The sequence below is a fragment of the Prionailurus viverrinus genome, chromosome A1, assembly GCF_022837055.1.
Source record: "Prionailurus viverrinus isolate Anna chromosome A1, UM_Priviv_1.0, whole genome shotgun sequence".
Taxonomy (NCBI): domain Eukaryota; kingdom Metazoa; phylum Chordata; class Mammalia; order Carnivora; family Felidae; genus Prionailurus; species Prionailurus viverrinus.
Window position 1 is genome coordinate 99559962 of NC_062561.1, and position 19840 is coordinate 99579801.

Genomic DNA, 19840 nt, shown 5'->3' on the forward strand with positions numbered 1-19840 from the left:
TTATTTTTCATGTGCTTTCTATTCTACATCCTAAATACTGCTTGGGCACATTCCCTCGTCTCAATTCCTAATGCTGTTTTTCTCAACTCAGGATATCATTCTTTTTCAGTTGAAATACTGCTTTAATAATAGACTCTTCACTGCTATCCCTCATTCGGAGTCTGCTTTGTTTTTTTTATTATTCATCTTACAAATTTTTTTTTGTTTATTTATTTTTGAGAGACAGAGATAGAGCACGAGCAGAGGAGGGGCAGAGAGAGAGGGAGACAAAATCTGACCCAGGTTCCAGACCCTGAGCTGTCAGCACAGAGACTGACACAGGGCTCCAACTCACGGACCGTGAGATCATGACCTTGAGCAGAGAGATCAAGAGTTGGACGCTTATTCGACTCAGCTATCCAGGATCCCCTGTTTGATTCATTCTTTATAGACCTGCACCGCCATCTTTCTGTCTTGCAAACCTGACCAGTCACTTTCTAGTTAAAAACATTGAAGTTCTCCCCATTATGTACATGGTAATATCCCCCCTTCCTGGTTTTGTCTCTGGCTACTGCTACCAGTCTGTAGGCCAGGTTCTAAGTGCACCCATTTCTGTCTGTTTCTGGATATGTGCTCTTCTGACTCTGTCCCTGCTTTGTTCGAGTGCTTTTCCCTCTTGTTGAAATTCTTTTCATCCTTCTGAAGGAAGCTGGCCTTGAAACCTTCTTCCAGTTCCCTCAGGCAGAGTTCATTTTTTTCTTTTAGGTCTGCTCAAAATTCACTTGGTACTTAGTTTAATATCGTGTTCACCTTTGTTTTCCAAGTGCCTTGAGCAGTTCATGCACGTACGTACATTTCCAATAAATGTTTCCATAATTGGGTTGACAACAGCCATGCAAATGCAAGACTTTGCTCAGGACTGGACCATCATGGACAAAAATTGTCTTTGTTGGTCCAGCTAAATAAATAGATCATGAATTCATGAAAGGAATGAAATGAAAAAATTCACTATCAGCTCTAAACACTGTAACTTGTATTTTGGCTTTCTGAAATACTGTTATTAGGAGTACAGAGCATTATTTTTGTATAGAACAAATGTTGTGCTGTTTTTTAAGCACATTTTTTTCCTTATTATTAATGCATTGCAGGTAGTGGCACAGTTCACAAGTTTTAAGTTGAGTGAATGGCCAAAGTAACACCATTTAAGTTTTTGTTTAAGACATGAAATGACCCTAGGGGCGCCTGGGTGGCGCAGTCAGTTAAGCGTCCGACTTCAGCCAGGTCACGATCTCGCGGTCCGTGAGTTCGAGCCCCGCGTCAGGCTCTGGGCTGATGGCTCGGAGCCTGGAGCCTGTTTCCGATTCTGTGTCTCCCTCTCTCTCTGCCCCTCCCCCGTTCATGCTCTGTCTCTCTCTGTCCCAAAAATAAACGTTGAAAAAAAAAATTAAAAAAAAAAAGACATGAAATGACCCTAAAGCCAGGAATTTGGCTAAATATGCTACAATTGCCCAGGACAGCTTCCTGCCCCTCCAAAACTATTATGGAGACCAAAAATGTTAGTACTGCCAGGAATGAGAAACATTGCCCTATATTTTAAGAGAGATTTAACCAGAGGCTATTAAAATAAATGCAAGGGATTGTTTTTTTTTAATATAATTTCTTGTCAGATTGTTTTCTGTACAACACCCAGTGCTCATCCCAACAAGTGCCCTCCTCAATACCCATCTTCTACTTTCCCCTCTTCCCCACCCCCCAACAGCCCTCAGTTTGTTCTCAGTATAGAAAGCTTATGAAGCAAGGGGTTGTTTTTACTTAAACTAAATGGCCTTAGGCTCCTAGGATTTTGGGGTTTTTTAAGTTTATTTATTTGTTTTTTTAAGAGAGAGAGCAGGGAAGGGGCAGAGAGAGAGGGAAGAGAGAGAAACCCAAGCAGGCTCCGCAACTGTCAGTGCAGAGCCTGATGTGGGGTTCAAACTCATAAACAATGAGATCGTGACCTGAGGAGAAACCAAGAGTCTGATGCTTAACTGACTGACCCAACCATGAGTCCCAGGTTTTAATTGTATATACCACAAGGCCTTATTGAGATTATGCTCCCTCTCCCTGAGTCCATTATATCCAGAAGCACACTGACTTCTGGGGTTCCATTAATTTCAGAATTCCACTGATAACAATGGAATTGAAAATGTAGAAATCATAGGGGTTGTTTGTTTGCACATTGTTCAGGCTAGTAAAAGTGGATGGCGCCTACCTAAACCAAAAGTGCCTTGAGAGTCCCTGAGACTAGTTTTGGTTTGACCATGATCGAAGTTACTGAATTCTGCGTATAACCCAATGGTGGCACTTAGATAGTGTAGTTCATGTCTTTCAAAGTGTTATGATGTGAATTGTATTCGAAAAGTAGCATGGCAAATATTGTTAGAGAGCCTGAGACCTCCCTCTGATTAATTCCAAGTGTAATGACAGTAAAGACTGCTTGTCATTCTGCTATTTGTCTCATTTACAAGGGTCATCTGCTTTCTGTTGGCTGTGTGGGTGTATAAATACACATCCTCACATTTTCTCCTTCCTAATGGTGACAAGATTGAAGAAAAGATGATAGGAAATTGACCCTTTCATTAAGTAAAAAATATCCTGGATGCCTGCCAGTTAACCTTGAAGTATTATCTTACTCCCTTTAAGTAAAACAAAACCGTTGTAAGAGACCTTCTATATGTGGCATTTTACAGTCTTTCCAGAAATACCATTCTGTTGTTAGTCGATGCAAGACATTTTTCCTATCTTTGAGCCTACAATATTTAGTCATGTATGCTTAACATGCAAAGCATTTGGGAAGAAGAAAAATAAAATTTAAGTAGACTGTCTTCTGTTTTGTTTTGTTTCCAATCCCTTTTGAGTACGTTTTGAAAAAGATCTTAATGACTAGAGATGGTCTCTTGGCATAGGCGACTAGATGTTTTTCCAAGGCCAGTTGCATCAGAGACTCTAATAATCAAAGAGAATCCTTGATTCCTTTCCAGACTATAACATAACTTTATTCAGCTGATTTGTCATGGCTGACCTCCTGTCCTCGACTTCTAACCCTGCCATGCTTGGCGAGGGAAGACTAGTTAACCTGATTATATTAGGTTAATAAAAAAGGCAACCAATAAGTCCAGCTTGCTGATTCAGGGAACACATCTGATCATTTATTTAAAAGCCAGAGGAAGAAAGAAAGGCCATTTTGTAAAAATGAGAGCAGCATTTTATTACTTGTCTATAGAATTTAATCGTTGGAAAACATCAGTGAACATTTGAGGGGGGAGCGTTGTTACTGCTTGCTCCATGTAATAAATTAAAAACCCAAAATGAATGTGGTTTGACAGAAGTGTTTAAACAAGGAGGAGGGAGCAATGCTCGTGTTTTAATTTTGTTTTGATTGAAGGTACTCTCGTTGTGCCATGGAAAAACAATGCCATTCTTCTCGCATGCCTCATTTCCAATGGAAGTCAGTAGAATGTACACGTGTTAACGTTAGCTCAGGCAGCCTTTCATGCAGTTCCACAAAGGGGTTTTGCCAAAAGAAGGCATGAATATCACAGCCATTCATTTCACAGTGCTCTCCAGTCTGGCTGCAACTGTTTGTCTGAACTGCACACACATCAGTGAATAAAACGGAAATTAAAAAGAGCAGCAGGAAAAGAGGGATTGAGGAAGAAGGAGGCTGTCAAAAGCATGTTTGGCTTTGGAGAAGACAACTCACAATCATTAGCTTGAGCAAAATTCCCGCTTGGCCTACGGTACTGAAAACATAATGAACGGTGAGATTTTTCTTTCAGAAAATAAAAACAAAATTAAAACTCTTCTCTAAACACCTCTAGTGAAGATGAAGGGGAACTAGGATAAGTAAACAGCTGCATTTTTATAGAGCTGAGCCCCCCATTTCCCCAGATAAGGAAGTAAATCAGTATGCTTTTCTATGTTCATGGAAAAAAATTGTCCCGGTGACTATTTTTCTAAATTTGTTCCTGTAGCATTTATATTTCAATATTCTAACACTACGTGCTATATTTCTCTACTGTAATTAAATATTAGAAAGTACTTATAATTCTTTGGGTACAAAAAGCACCGATGCTGATGTTATTAATAACGGTAGAACAAAGAGAGAAAGATATTTTGATTCTGGTTTTTATTTCTTGGCAAATCCACTTTCATGGCTTCCTTCAGTGGTGGGAGATGGGACACCGGATTAGGGCAGTTCTATCAAGATACAGCAAGCAGCCCTAAGATCTTTTTTTCTTTTCTTTTTTTTTTTTTTAAGTTTATTTTGAGAGAGAGAGGGAGAGCGAGAGCAGGGGAGGGGCAGAAAGAGAGGGAGAGAAAATTCCAAGCAGGCTCTGCACTGTCAACATGGAGCCCAACACAGGGTTCAATGTCACAAACCATGAGATCATGGCCTGAGCCGAAATCCAGAGTCTGACACTTAACCGAATGAGCCACCCAGACGCCCTGGCCTGAGATCCTTTTTTGAGAATCTGATTCTCACGTAGCTTGTTCAGCACTGCTGTGGAATTATCTACCCCTCCCCAATGTATTTATGTTTCTTTGTAAAAAGGAAATACATAAACATTGCAAAATCCTTTTTTATCTGTTTTCATTTACTTTGTTCACCAATGCAGGGAGATAGGTATGAATGTATATTTCGCCTCTTCCTCTTCTTCTTCCTCCTTCTCATCTTCCTCTCATCTTCCTCCTCCCCCTCCTCTTCCTCCTCATCCTCCTCTTCTTCAACAGATGAGGAAACTGAGTTTCAGAAACTATCTTGTCCAGACCCTTCTAGCTACTGTGGAATGAAACTTAATTTTGAGCTCCAGAGCTTAATTTTGAGCATGCAAGCATATGGTGCAGTGTATTCTGTGGAAGGAATATTTTGTATGTACAAATTGGAATTTGCACTTAATAATTATAAGTTGGTGATACTCTTGACAAAGTTAGTGGGTTGGGCCCATCATCAGCAGTAAGAAAGACTTCTGGAAAGTATTCTTCCAGCAAATATTTTCAACTTGGAATCTAAAAGGATAAGAAAGAGTGTTATTTTTGTCTCATCATTAACTCCTTCTCTATGGAAGACTTTACAACATTTAATTGTAAAATTTATTATCAATAATAACATTTTTTCAAAAGATTGACAAAAATGTCCCAAAACAGGTCTGTGGTAGGCTTCTAAGATATACTTTTTAGGAATCCTTTATGATATAAATATATTGAAATATTGAAATTTACATTGAAATTGAAATAATTGTGTATTAAAATATATTGACATAATTATACATATATTAATATCTTGAAACATTACCACATCATTGTAACTCAACTGTTATAAATAACATCCCTCATAAAACATAACTTCCATCATTATTAAAAATTGTGTCATTAAAAAAAAAATTAAAAAAAAAAAAAGGGGCGCCTGGGTGGCGCAGTCGGTTAAGCACCTGACTTCAGCCAGGTCACAATCTCGCGTCCCTGAGTTCGAGCCCCCCGTCAGGCTCTGGGCTGATGGCTCAGAGCCTGGAGCCTGTTTCCGATTTGGTGTCTCCCTCTCTCTCTCTGCCCCTCCCCCGATCATGCTCTGCCTCTCTCTGTCCCAAAAATAAATAAACGTTGAAAAAAAAATTAAAAAAAAAATTGTGTCATTAAACTCATTTCAGCTGAATTAAAATTAATTTGCAACATAATTGAAAAATACCTTTTTTTCAAACTATTGTCATTCTGCATGGACATATACATATGTAAAAAAAAAGATACAACTTAAGATAATAATAGATTTTTGCTGGTGAATGTAGATGTTCCATGAAGAAGAGAACTTCTATATTTTACTTATATCCATAGCTAATTTTCATAGAGGATTTCAACAAATTATTTTTTCAAGAATTTACATATCATAGATGGACTTTACAAACACTTTTAAAGTTTTTATTTTAGAGGGTAAAGTTTGCAGGGCCAATTTACATACCAGATACATATTCTATTTTTCTATGTAAAAATGTCAAAACCTTAATAAGCAGACACTTGTCATTTACCTACACAAATGAGTAAAAGGAGTGATCTGGCATAAAAATCTTTTAAGTCATTCCTTAAACTGACTTTAATGTTACTTCTTCTATTTCATGTACATTATTCTTCTGTAGTTACTTTTGTATGAATGGAATATGCTTTTGAATGCTCTGGATGAACTAAACACAATAGAGCATAGTATTAGGCAAAGCTGGGAATGCTGTTGGAGCTGTTTTGAGTTGTGTTGTAAAGACTTGAAGTGGGACAGTTGAAAGTCTATTTGGGACAGACTTGCAGCATCATCTTCGAGGGCATGTGACCCTTGCCATTGCTTAAGACCCTGTCTTCAGAAGTCCTTGCCACCATACCCACACCCTGCTACACTTGGTGTTTAATGCTCTGCAGTCACTGACTTGACATTTTTATCTTTAAATTTGTGTTTTATAAGTGAAGTCCCATGGGATAATGAGGAATGCGTTGGGGGGCTTGAGGCTTCCCTTCATGCATGGTTCCATATTTGCTACACAGATGGATGAGCTCCTGGCCACCCATTTCACCTCATATAGGAAGAGATCACTACTGCCCTCCGTCTCCATGGAGGTCAGCACTGGCAGCTGGGTTTCCAGGTACGAGTTGCAGGGCAGAGCCCCAAGGGGATATACAGGGTATGCACTCAACTTGTGCCTAAACAAGCCCAGTATGAAATAGTGAATAAAAAAGCAGAGTGACTAGGCAAGAAAGGACAACGCTTTTTTCCTGCTTTTTGAACAAGTTCCTGAATTTCATTTTTCACTGGACCTTGTATATTTTGTGGCTAGCCTTGGTAACTTGGAACTGATGTTGAATGTTGTCTGATATGCTAGCTCACATGAGAAGGGTCATTCTCGTGCATAATATTATAAGGTATCAGGTACTTGTTTTAGAAAATGACTATCTGGCCTTAAACACTTGAGTATCATCTCTCTAAACTATTGCTCTGTTAGGGGCATCTGGGTGGCTCAGTCTGTTAAGTGTCCGACTTTGTCTCAGGTCATGATCTCGCAGTCTGTGGGTTTGAGCCCCTCCTCAGGCTTTGTGCTGACAGCTTGGAGCCTGGAGCCTGCTTCGGATTCTGTGTCTCCGTCTCTCTTTGACCGTCCCCCAGTCATGCTATGTCTCTGTCTCTCTCTCTCTCAGAATAAATAACATTAAAAAAAATAAGAAGAAAATAAACTGTTGCTCTGTTAGACACATTACACTTACTAAATATCCTCTCTACTGCGTGTGCTACTTACAAGTTTGTTCAGTGTATGTTTCGCTCATGAATGTACAGCTTCCTTGGGCAGTACCTGCCCTGCCACTGGGCTCAGGAAAGCAAGGCAGCTATCAGAGGGTCTCACATTTTAGAAAACGTCATAGATAATTCATTTCAAGACATGAGGTGTGTCAATTGAGAAAACACTGGTAGAATGAGCAGTGTCCTTTGCCTCACGTTAAAATAATTATTTTCAAGGTGATTTTCTCATCATTCATAATTTGTGAAGCATGAAATGAAATGTTTTCCTGAAGTAGCTTAATATTTAATAGAACTTAAAGATTCCAATGAAGTGCCTCCACAATTGGCTTTTTCCTAATTTGATCATATGCATTACATTCTATATGTATCAGAAGAACTAAAACAAATTTTGTAGAACTTGGAACCAATACATGGGCATATAAAATACACTGAATGGGTGAAAGGAAATAGCCCATGATGTTTTAAAAATGATCCTAAGTCTTTTTATCTGACTACCTAGGTGGCTTCACCTACATTTTTCTTTTCAAACTGGTAATGTATTACCTCCCTATCTTTTAAGAACCAGCTTAAATATAATTTTTATCATTGAAAGCTCTTTGAAATGTTTTTCTTCACATCTCAAGGAAACCCTGCCCAACTTCTTCCATGATAGAATTTTATTTATTGTTGTTAATTCCTTCTTTCTGAAGGAATGATAGTACCTTTCCTACTCATAATTCCCTCTTGCATCAGACTTCCTGGCTGCAGGTCGGAAGTATCAGGGACAAGATTCAGAGGGGTCTCCGGTGTTACTAACATCTAAAAGTTTGATAACAATTTCAAGCAATGCACAATCTTTCTCTGTACCTCCTTCCTGACCACCCTTAGTCCTCAACACGTCTCAGAATAGGAAGCCAATAACATTTTGATGTATTCATCACTAACGAAGAACCTCTGCATGTATAACACCCACTCTTAGTACTTGTGGGCTCAACTGGACAATCAATCTCACGTGACCCCAAAAGGCCACACTTGACTATGGTTTGATTAGAAGGATACAAAGCATGACAGTGGGGCAGTATCCAGTGATTCTCTAACATGAGGGTTTTCCCACAGGTGTTGAGGGTACACATCTTTCTCTAACCATGCAGAGTGACAGCTCAGGTGGGAGAGTTTGAGATCATGGGTAGGTGTGATATCTACCCTGACTAACACTCACCATGGCCACAATAGTAATCAACATCTGTTATAACAGCCCAAAACAAAGAAAATGACCAGTTACAAATGTGCACCCCACTCAAGAAATCCCAAGAGGTTATTTATAGTCATTCACAGTCCCCCAGACCAGATGCAGTTTACAATTCAGAATTTATTTTTATTAGAAGCAATGTTGCCTAGTAATACAGCTGACATTCTACCAGTATCAGGTTTCTATGGAAACAGAGCTAGGAAGTTAACTCAGTGTCATTTTTCTTTTCAAAGAAGGAGAAAAATGTTTTGCTATCCCTTTATTCACATTAGGAAACATAAATATTTGGGGATTTTGATTACCAAACAAGGCTTTCTTCAAATAAATACAAAAAAATGCAAAAAACATTCAAAATGACAGCTATACATTCAACTCAAAATACTGTAAAAAGAATTACAAAATCTTAAAGAAAATAGACGAGGACAACTAATAAAGATAACAAGCAAATTAATTTAGAAAAATGATCAAACAAAAAAAAAGGAAAGTTTGATTTTCAAAATTATTTTTTTGAAGAATGTCAAAATAGATCCCCCCCCGCCCCCCCCCCCCATATATCTAAGTCCTTAGGGCTGGTATAGCAAAAATAATATAGATTGGGTGGCTTAAACAACAAATATTTATTTCTCAGTTTTGGCACCTGGAAAATGCAAGATCAAGGCTCTGGCTGATTCGGTTGTTTTTGGTGCCGCTTCAAGTTTCTAGAGAGCCTTCTTGTATTTTTTAATGGCAGAAAGGGAGAAAGGAGCACCTGGGTGGCTCAGTTGGTTAAGCGTCCTACTTCAGCTCAGGTCATGATCTCCTGGTTGGTAGGATGGAGCCCCGTGTCGGACTCTGTTGATAGCTCTGAGCCTGGAGCCTGTTTCAGGTTCTGTGTCTCCCTCTCTCTCTGCCCCTCCCCTGTTAATGCTCTGTCTCTCTCTCTCTCTCTCTCTCTCTCTCTCTCTCTCTCTCTCTTAAAGATGAATGAACAGTAACAAAAAAAAAATTAAAAAAAAAAAGGTGAAAGAGCTCTCAGGCCTTTCTTTTATAAGGGCGCAAATCCCATTCGTCAGGTTCTGCTGTCATGACCTATTCACCTCCTGAAGGCTCCACCTGCAATTACTGTCACATTGGAAATTAGGTTTCAACATATGAATTCTGGAGGGACACATTCAGTCTGTAGCACCATCGAAGATTAAGAAGAAAAAAAATAGAGAAGAAACAAATGAGTGACTTTAGGAATCAGCAAGAAGAACATTTAAAAAGCTTCCGTTTAAGTGTGGATAAAATAGTTAAATTTATTTCAAAAAATGTAAATAACCTAATTTGCTTCAAGAAACATTTAAGAGGTGCCTGGGTGGCTCATTCTGTGACTTTGGCTCAGGTCATGATCTCACCGTTCATGGGTTTGAGCCCCACATGGGGCTCTGTGCTGACAGCTCAGAGCTTGGGGACTGCTTCAGATTCGATGTTTCCCCCTCTCTGCTCCTCTTCTGCTCACACTCTGTCTTTCTCAAAAATAAGTAAACATTAAAAAACCCCAAAAACATTTAAATAAACAATACCAAAAGAAGGTGAAAGTAGTCAAAACTTTCACACTAAAAACTAAGGCATCATACTGAAATGATTCTATGAGCCTTTGCTTACCACTGTCACTGTTCATTGTACTGGAGATACTAAACAATGAAATAAGACAAAGGTAAAAACCACGTACAACCTAAATTTTGAAAAGGAAAGATGAAAGTATCAATATTTATAGACAATATGATTACTGATCTAGGTAATCCAAGAGAATACACAAAAGCCTGTTAAAACCAATAAGAAAGTGGCATAAACTCGCTACATATAAGAATACATTTTTTAAGTTCATTTTTTAATTTTGAGAGTAGGGTATTTATTTATTTATTATATGAGTAGGGTAGAGTCAGAGAGAAAAGGAGAAAGAGAGAGAATTCCAATCAGTCTCCGACTGAGCCACGCAGATGCCCTGATATGAGAATATTTTAAAATTCAATATATACCTAGTAATAAAGACATGCAAAATAGAATTTAAAAACTTTTTCATCCAAATAATAATGGAACCTACGGGAAGAGATCTAACAAGAGACATGAAAGGTATCTATGAAGAAAATGATAAAACTATTGAGAGACCTAAAATGAAGGTCTAAATAAATGTGACAGGCGGCCGCATTTCTGATATGATTACTTAATATTGTACAGGTACCACTTCTGTCCCAATTATTCTAGAAATTCAGTGTTATCCCACAGAATATGTACCTTCTGCTAAAATAAAAAACCTGAATCTGAAACGTATACTGGAGTGAATTTCTAGCTTCCAGAAATACACCACACACAACCATGTGGGGATGTGAATTGTTACATGATAAGAATAGCATATCAAAGAGCAGTGAAATATGGGTAATTTAATACCTGCACTTAAAACATTTGGCAATCCATTTGGAGAAATTAAAGGTCAGATTGGGAAGTAGTTTCATAACAAATTACATAGGTAGATTCAACAAGGATTGACAAACCTTTTCTTTAAAGGACCAGATAGTAAATATTTTAGTCTATGTAAGCCATACTATTTGTCATAAATACTCATGTCTGTACTTGCAGCACCAAAGGGATGGTTTGGAGAATAGTGAATTTGGCTCGCAGGTGGTAATGCTGACCTTGATTTAATCTCACCAGAGCCAGAATTTCCTCACGTGGGAATATCCGTTTCACAGCTTAATATAACAATTGAATAAAATGTGAAATATTTAATTGTGTATCCTCAGGCTTGGCATAATGCCTGAGTTATAGTAGGTTTTCCACACATTTCCATTTAACTGAATGAAGTGAATGTCTTGCTGCTATTAGTTTAAGAGGGGAAATAAAAGAGATTTTCTTGAAAATGCCTTTGATTTATTCATAGTTTCTACTTCTGAAAATGCAGCAGACCCATGACACATTGTCACATAGTTAAAATATTTTAAATCATATATTTAATGAAATATATTTATAGGTATGTATTCATTTTATAAAGCATATATTTTACAACAATATGTAATCAATATATACAGATTTTGTATTTATATTTAATAAATATAGAATACAAAAAATAAAATTATAAAAATTCCATCAGGGTCCAAATAAATATAGGATTACAAGACCCTTCTGTTTGTACAAACTTTTTGTAATTTTTTTAGCATTTCCTTAACTTTGTGTGCTGTCTTTGACATTTAAAATCAGGCTGCTCTTACTGCATTGGCATGCTTTCAGTCACTTAAAGTGCTACTTATATAAATTAATTAACTTGACATTTAATGACTTAAAGCCTAAAAATTATCTACTACCATTCATATTTTGTATATCACATTTGTTTCTGGAAAAATTTATAAAAATAAAAAAAATGACCCTTGAAGAAAGTGAAATCGTTGACCTATTCCATCCAAAAAGTGAAGAAAATTTTAATTTTAAACAAAGACTTTTTGATTTTTTTAAGTGATTTTATTTTTGAAAGAGAGAGAGAGAGAGAGAAAGCAGAAGCAAGGGGTGGGCAGAGGGAGGGAGACAGAGTCTAAAGCAGGCTTCAGACTCTGAGCTGTCAGCACACAGCCCTACCCGGGGCTGGAACCCACAAACTGTGAGATCATGACCTGAGCAGAAGTGGGACACTTAATAGACCGAGCCACCGCGATGTCCCTTAAGCAAGGCTTTTTTGGACAGAATGAAGCAATTAATCCACTGATCTGAAGATTGGGTCACAAAGCATTTCCATGAATGCTTCAAATCATTGTTGGGTATATAAGATCTTGGCGTATGTGATTTATGTTTCCTTATCTCAACGTTGAGTAAATTTATTTAATGTGTACAATTGTGACGATGAATGTTGTGTCTGCGTATTTGAAGCAAACATACAAAAAGGGCATATGGAGGTTTGAAAATATATCTTAAAAAATAATAATCGAAGTTCATGAAATTTTTCAATTTGCAAATTATACATGAAAAATTATTTGGGGCTTTTGTTTTGCAGGGAAGAAAATATTTGAGCCTGAGGTTAAGAGATTGAATGTGATATCTGATACCGTTATTTCCAGGGAGAGGCCTGGAAAACTAACAAATCTTCAGAACTCAGTACGATTTCAATGCATTCCACTAATACCCAATCTTAGAATTCAATCAGCGGATATAGACATCTGCTGTTGGAAGATTTTAGTCTCTGCTTTTAATGTATGGTCACTGAAGACTGAGCTGAATGTCTGCTTCCATTAGATACCTACAAAAATTGGTGGGACAGGAAAAGCTTCATAAATAATGTTGGCTCTTATCTTAAATAGATGGAAATTGAATGCAAGTGTCTCTTAATTTAATTAAAAAGGAATGGGTTCTTTTGTCCTCTTCAATTTGCCACTAAGGAAGCATCTGCAACTGGGATTATTAGTTATTGCTTTCAGCTGATGGTTTTGCCATTCCTTTGCTGTAAGCATCTGCCCTCTCTATGCTCGCTCTGCCTTCCATCGTATTCTCCACGCTTCCTCTGGCCACTCTCCTCATCAGACTTCTTCAGTAGTTCCCGTTACCCTTGGGATAAAACTCTAAAATTTTTTTTACGTAGTATGAAAGGACACCTTGGCCCCTGCAAGCCTCTCCAGAAAAAACTACATTTTCTCCTCTCAATTGTATGCTACACGGTATTAAAGGCACCACTGCTCTCCTTTACTTTTGTCCACCTGTTTCTGTTGGAAAAATCCTTATATCATAACTAACAGCAACGTGCCACTTTTGCAAATTTCAAACGATTCCTTAAGTCTCAATTCATGTGTCATCTTCTGTAAGCTTCTAGTCCTATGTTCCTTCTTTATTTGATACACTATGGCATAAATCTGCTTTTACCATGAATTTTTGTGTGTCTCCTTACCTTCTGGGTACTAATATACCTGGAGGGAACATTACATTTTTATATCTAGAGCAGTATCTGGTATATGGTGGGTAGGGAATACATCGTTTTGAATGAATGATTGTTCTACCAGTTTTAATAAGCTTTAAAAAATAATGATGTGGAGCGATAAAGACTCCTATATCAGAGACCCATGAAAATATAACTGGCATATTTAATTATCTTTGCCCTAAGTACATGAATTGTGTTTCTGTGTGCTTGTAGAAAGTCACTTTTGTATGGTCTTACTTAATAGTAAAACCCAAATTTTCATTATTATATTACTATTGCTGATACATTAGTAACAGCTCTAACGTCAATTTCCTTTACAGGCGTGGAGGCTTATGTTTCTAGAACATACAAAAATAACATAAATAGGCAGGTGCAAATCATGCTGTTAGATTAAGGGTAGCTTAAGCCAGTTTGTTCCAGCCCTCTGAATTCCTCTATATTGATATATTCTTGCACTGTAAGCAACTCTGTCTTCCACTACTTCTGTGTTGTTCATACAACATCTTTAGTGATGAGTCAGAGCTAGCCCCCAACACACATTGATTAATCGTGTATGGTGATTTTTCTAGTTTTCATCTTGGAAATGAGAGAGGATCATTACTTTATTTCATTTTCATAGTTGAAGTTATTTAGTACTAGGACTTTGCTGTGGCAGGTGAGAATAAAAAAAACGAAAAAGAATTATGATTAACCTACTAGAACAGTAATGACTGAATTTGTCACAAAAGGATTAAATTATTTATTCTGTTTGTGTGTATGTTTGTGGCTCTGTATTGGAGAAAGCATCATGAGTTTGGAGTTCACCTACCCTCCTCCCCCATGAGGGAGTTAAAGCAAGAGGTTCTCAAGCTAAAAAATATAGTTAGGGGTGCCTAGGTGGCTCAGTTTGTCAGGTGCCTGAACCGAATCTTGATTTCAGCTCAGGTCTTGATCTTGTGGTTCATCAGATTGAGCCCCAAGTCAGGCTCTGCATTGATAGGGCGGAGCCTGCTTGGGATTCTCTGTCTCCCTCTCTCTCTGCCCGTCCCATACTCATGCATATGCTCTCTCACTCTATAAAGACAAACTTTTAAAATGTATACTTAAAGTCATTACTGTCTCTGACTTTTAAAGTAATTTATTAATCAATTGATTTTTTTATCAGGTTTATTTTAATAACTTTCTCGACCTATTATAGTAAGTCATTGCATAAATATTCTCTATTACATCGTAACTTAAAGAGCAGACCATAGACGCTCTCTCATTAAGTGATGTTGGATAGTGGGTGGGCAGGTTGAGAGCTACAGCTACATTTGTTTTTGTTTTTAAAAAAAATATGTTCATTAATTACAATATGAATATAAATTATTTTAAGGTGCTAGTTTAAAAGTATTGTAGATATTCATGAAGTAAAAAAAAAGACTAGCTCTTTGAATGCTCTGTTGCATCAGGAAAAGGATATTATTTTGACAATTTGTTAATATACTGAGACTATACAGATGGCAATGAAAGATTATCTTAATGAAAGTGATTGCTTGATAAAATATTTTTTGAGGGTGGTATATATAAAAAGTTTATAGTCTAAAAATTTATGAAACATCCTGAGAACTTGGTACATTCACAAGTGGACAAATTTATCTGAAGTTTAAAAAAAAATGCTAGGGCACCTGGGTGGCTTGGTTGGTTAAGCGTCCGACTTCGGCTCAGGTTATGATCTCACGGTTTGTGAGTTTGAGCCCCGTGTGGGGCTCTGTGCTCACAGCTCAGAGCCTGAAGCCCGCTTCGGATTCTGTGTCTCTCCCTGACCCTGCCTGGCTCCTGCTCTGTTTCTGTCTGTCTCTCACAAAATAATAAATAAATGTTAAAAAAATAAATAAATAAAATAAAAACTGCCAGAAATAAGATCTTTTCATTGAAAGATAAGCATGCTACCACTAAATTTTGACAACTGATTTTTCATGTTTTTATATATGAAATATAAATGGGATATGTGTTTAAAATATGCGTAGACACTTAAAATCCTCGATAAATCAAATAATTTTAAATTACGCATCCCATTAACAAACAATTGGCTCATTAATAAGTGCAATGTGTTTTTGTTAAACTGTTTTTACTAGTTAAACTGATCTTTTATGTTTTGTTTTCCTTCCTTTGACAGGTCCTTCAGGTTGGAAGGAATATCTTTATTTGGAGGCATGTCAGCTCATTTTTCTCACTTCAGATTCATCAATATGACTTCTTGAGGCCAGAACGAATTTTGAAGTAACCAGGAACCTGTCCATCTTAGAGCAGCAAATCCCTCAACTTTGGAGCACAAAAGATCACTGATACGGTCTGCATAAAATCATCTGCCTCAGTCTGACAGCCATGAGCAGAACCCTGGGGGCAAAAAAAAAAAAAAAAAACAAAAAACCACAGCCTTAACTCTTCACTCTGAAATTACCAAGACAATTAAAAAAAAAAATGAAAGGAACTAAACAAGCAAGCCAACAACACCACCACCGACAACAAAAAACAAACACAACCCATTTTATTTCACCTTGGAAAAAATATTCCCAGATGTGAGCCTGAAAAAATTTATATTCAGCAATTAAGCTAGAAAATTGTAAGTTGACTTATCATTTGGGAAGGTGAAAGTATAGAGGTAGGAGCTATCTCTAGCTAGAATTATTTAGCAGTTTAAAACAAGTAGACAAAAACAATGAACAGAGGAGCACATCAGCAAGGAACAGTGTTAGGACAGAATGTTGCTGTCTGCAGAGAGGATGTCTGCCATCTTGTGTACACCCTCAAAGCCATAATGGAATAAAAGCATTGTCGTTGATTGCTTGAAAAGTTTCTGCATTCACTCCTTCACTCCATATTAAGAGAGGGGGGAGGCCAGTTCTTACTGATTACTTCTCAATGCACTTCTAATATTTGCACTGTCACGTCCATTCAGGGTAATGATGTGTGCCGTTATTTGCACAGATGGTCCCATGAGTTTTGAGGCCACAAGCGGTTACATGCACGAGTCCAAAAAGGAAACATTTCAAAATTCTCCAGACATTGGTTTCTCTTTCTTCTGTAAAGATCAGTTATCTTATTCAAAAAAAAACAAAAAAAAAACAAAAAAAAACAAAAAAAAAAACATCGACTTGTCTCAGATTAAAAAACTACAGAATAATAATGAAAAAGCATCAGTGTGGTCAAAGGAATGAAGAAGGGATCAAAAGTTTATTTTTGGTTTTGGTTTTGTTTTTTTAGTGAAGATCATTTTTATCATAAGCAGCCAAGAAGTCAGATACAGTGAACTACACACTAAACATTTGTGTTGAACATCTATTTGTTCTCTTAATTAAAGAAATCATTTGTAATTTGTATTTGACATATAACAGTTTTTTATAGCCATTTATCTATGCTTCATGGGAAAATGTACCAAACAGCATTTTCAGTTTATTTTTCTAAATAAATGTGTTGTTTGTATTATTTGTAGTTGCTTATTCAGTTTGGTTTTCGTTACTTGACAAATAAGTTACTTGTCATATTAATTAAGAACTCACGGAAGACTGAAATTTAAAACATTTGTATGGTATCAAATTGTGCTTTCTATTTCCTAAACCCTGAAGAAGAAATGATTTATCTTACACCATGACTTTCTCGTCAAGCGTTATGTTAACATTCTAGTTAGACTAATCACCCAGAGTTGGTTTTAATATATGGAAACTGCTGGAAACAAGAAAGTTTGCGTATTATATCAGCAAGGACTTTCCCTACCTACTCTTTCTAGAAATCTGCTCCAGAAGATGAAAATTAGATAGATTTTTTTTTTAAAGACCATTATTCATGCCTAAGGAGTTCTCATTAATGCCCTCCCAAAGGTCTGCTGAGAACTTTCACTAGTGCATATAAAAATGACAGACTAGGCAATCGTACTAGAGCAAAAATAAAATTCTGCTTAAGGACTCAGTAAGTACCTTCACAGTGTTCATCCTCATTTGAGGCGTCATTGTTTATGATCCTTGTTACCACCAATAAGTAGCACGCAACTCAAACAAATTATTTTTTTCTTTTTTCTTTTATTAAGGTATAATTGATATATTAGTTTCAGGCGTGCAATGTAATAATTCAATATTTGTGTATTATATTACAAAATAATCACAGCAAGTTCAGTTAACATCCATCACCATGCATAGCTATATTTTTTTCTTCTTGCGGTGAGAACTTTCAAGATCCACTCTGTTAGCTACTTTCAAATATGCAATCCAGTATTATTAACTATAGTTATAGTCAGGCTTGTGGTGCTCTAGAATGCAGCTCAGGGAATGCAAAGATAGTGCCAGCCCTCTGAGGTCTCTGGAAAGGATAACAGTGAGCCCTCAGATGCTTGTTTTCATTTGAAGCCTGCCCCTCAGGCTGTAACTATGGAGGTAGGCTAATGGGTTCCTTTTAAGAAACATGGAGCTCCTGGGTCTGTTGCTTCCAGCTGTCCCGGGAGGATGGGAGCTATTTAAGAACTCTCTCCATTGATTGCAGTTGTGTGGGACCCATGAGGGTAATTACCCCTGGCCACCAGAGTCATGTAGGGATGTCCACAAAAATTGGGCACCAGCTGAGGGTCTAAGCTCTTTTCTGCAATACACAGGTGAGCTGGTGCAAGGCAGAGGGAGACGGAGAAGATGGCATCCACCGGCCTTTTTTTCCTGAGAGCTCATGTGTGGCCTGTAGATGTGTGTCAGATCAGAAGCCTGTCCCTCAGGCCAAAGCTCCAGGACAGGCAAATAGGCCTCTGTCTCAGAAAGACTGGGGGTGTGCTCCAGTATGTTACCAACGCAGGGCCCTAGAGTTGGTAGGCTACCAAGAACCTTCGTGCTCATTGCTGTGATCTCGCGAGACCCAGGAACACACGCTGCCCTGCCCTCCTTAGCCTGGCGGTCACCGCACAGCAGTAGCGGAACGCCGGCCAACGGACATGTGTAAAAGCAGTCCTCTGGGAGATGCACACGCTTTGGTATGTGGTAGAGGAAACGTGTATTTCTTTTTCTGTGAAAAAGAAAGAAAGAAAAAAACCCTAGCATTAAATTAGGGGGACAAAAATGGCGCCTGTTAGCTGAAGTGAGGCTGAGAGAGGGAGAGCTGGAGATGGTGGCCGCCAGCCAGCGTGTGTCCTAGATTACATCTCTGCGTGTGTCCTAGATTACATGCCTGACCCTCAGGCTGCGACTTGAAGATCAGTAAATGGCGCCCGTAGGGCCACAAAGTTGGGAGCTTCTGGATTGGTTGCTTCTGCGCTTGAACCCTGGGGCGGGTGAGTCCTTGTGAGAGCCTTTGAAGAGCCATTCCTCAGCTTTTTAGTCTTGTGGGTCTTGTGGACCGTTTGATTTGCAAAGCTGGACCTTTGGTGTGGGGGAGGGGGCGCGGGGAGCGTTTCTTCCCATGTGGGTGCCCGCTGTGGGGTTCAGACTCCTCACCTGGGGAGAAGCTCAGCTCCCTCCCAGCTGGATCACCTTGCAGGGGTTGGGGTTTAAGGGCGAGTTTGTGCCCCAGCCCCTCTTCCCGCCTTCGATGTGGACGTTCTGTCTTTAGCCTGGTTGGGTAAGAGTTGGTCTGCTCTTAGGTTTTGTCCCAGGAGGTGGTTCGACGTGTGGCTTCAGATTCAGTATGTCAGCGGAAAGAGGTGAGCCAGGGATCCTCCTCTGTCACCATCTTGAACTGGAACTCCCAACAACCTAAGATAAATTATTTTTAATAATTAAAAGAAGAGGTCATTAGGTTTATTCCCCAACGATGACCCGAAACCACTTCCCATTTTGTTCTGCACACTTAAATTGATTTATTGTCGGCAATCTCTCCTGGTAGTACTTAAAGTATCCTGTAACATAATGAAAATTAGTTTGCCATGCATGATTTGAACCCGTGAAAATTAAGACGTTGTGCGTGAAAATAATCCAGCTGGGAATCAAATTGCCAGTTCCTGTGAGATGTTAGGCATTGAAGTATGGATGCATGGGCTCATTCACATTCTTTTAACGTCTATGCTGATTGCTTCAAGCTGTGAATTACTTTCAATCATAAATAGGAAAATCAACTCCCCCCGCCAAACATCTAGAAGTAAAATCCATCAAAAATAAGTGATAAAAATCATAGTTCTTTACTTGATGAATATACTGGTTGTTGAGCAGTCCTGTCTCTGCGATAGTCTATCGTGAGACCCTAAAGAATTTTGCAAAGAATTTTGACCTTATCAAGCCAGCGCTTGGGTAAGATAACACCACTGGTAATTGATAAAGTGAATTAGGGCACCTGGGTAGCTCCGTTGGTTAAGCGACCATCTCATGATTTCGGCTTAGGTCATAATGTTGTGGGTAGGGAGTTTGAGCCCAGCATCGGATCTGCACTGGCAATGTGGACCATGCTTGGGATTCTCTCTCTCTCTGTGCCTCTCTCATGC

At 38.3% G+C, this 19840-nt stretch overlaps 1 protein-coding gene across 1 annotated transcript in view; it reads left to right on the forward strand.

The window, feature by feature from the left end:
• The window catches only part of PRR16 (proline rich 16), a 313309-nt gene extending 296499 nt beyond the window's left edge, over window positions 1-16810 (forward strand). Inside the window, exon 3 of the transcript XR_007155960.1 lies at window positions 15569-16810. The gene's annotated coding sequence lies outside the window, so the exon portion shown is untranslated. The remainder of the gene's footprint in view (window positions 1-15568) is intronic.
• The last annotated feature ends 3030 nt before the right edge of the window (window positions 16811-19840 follow it).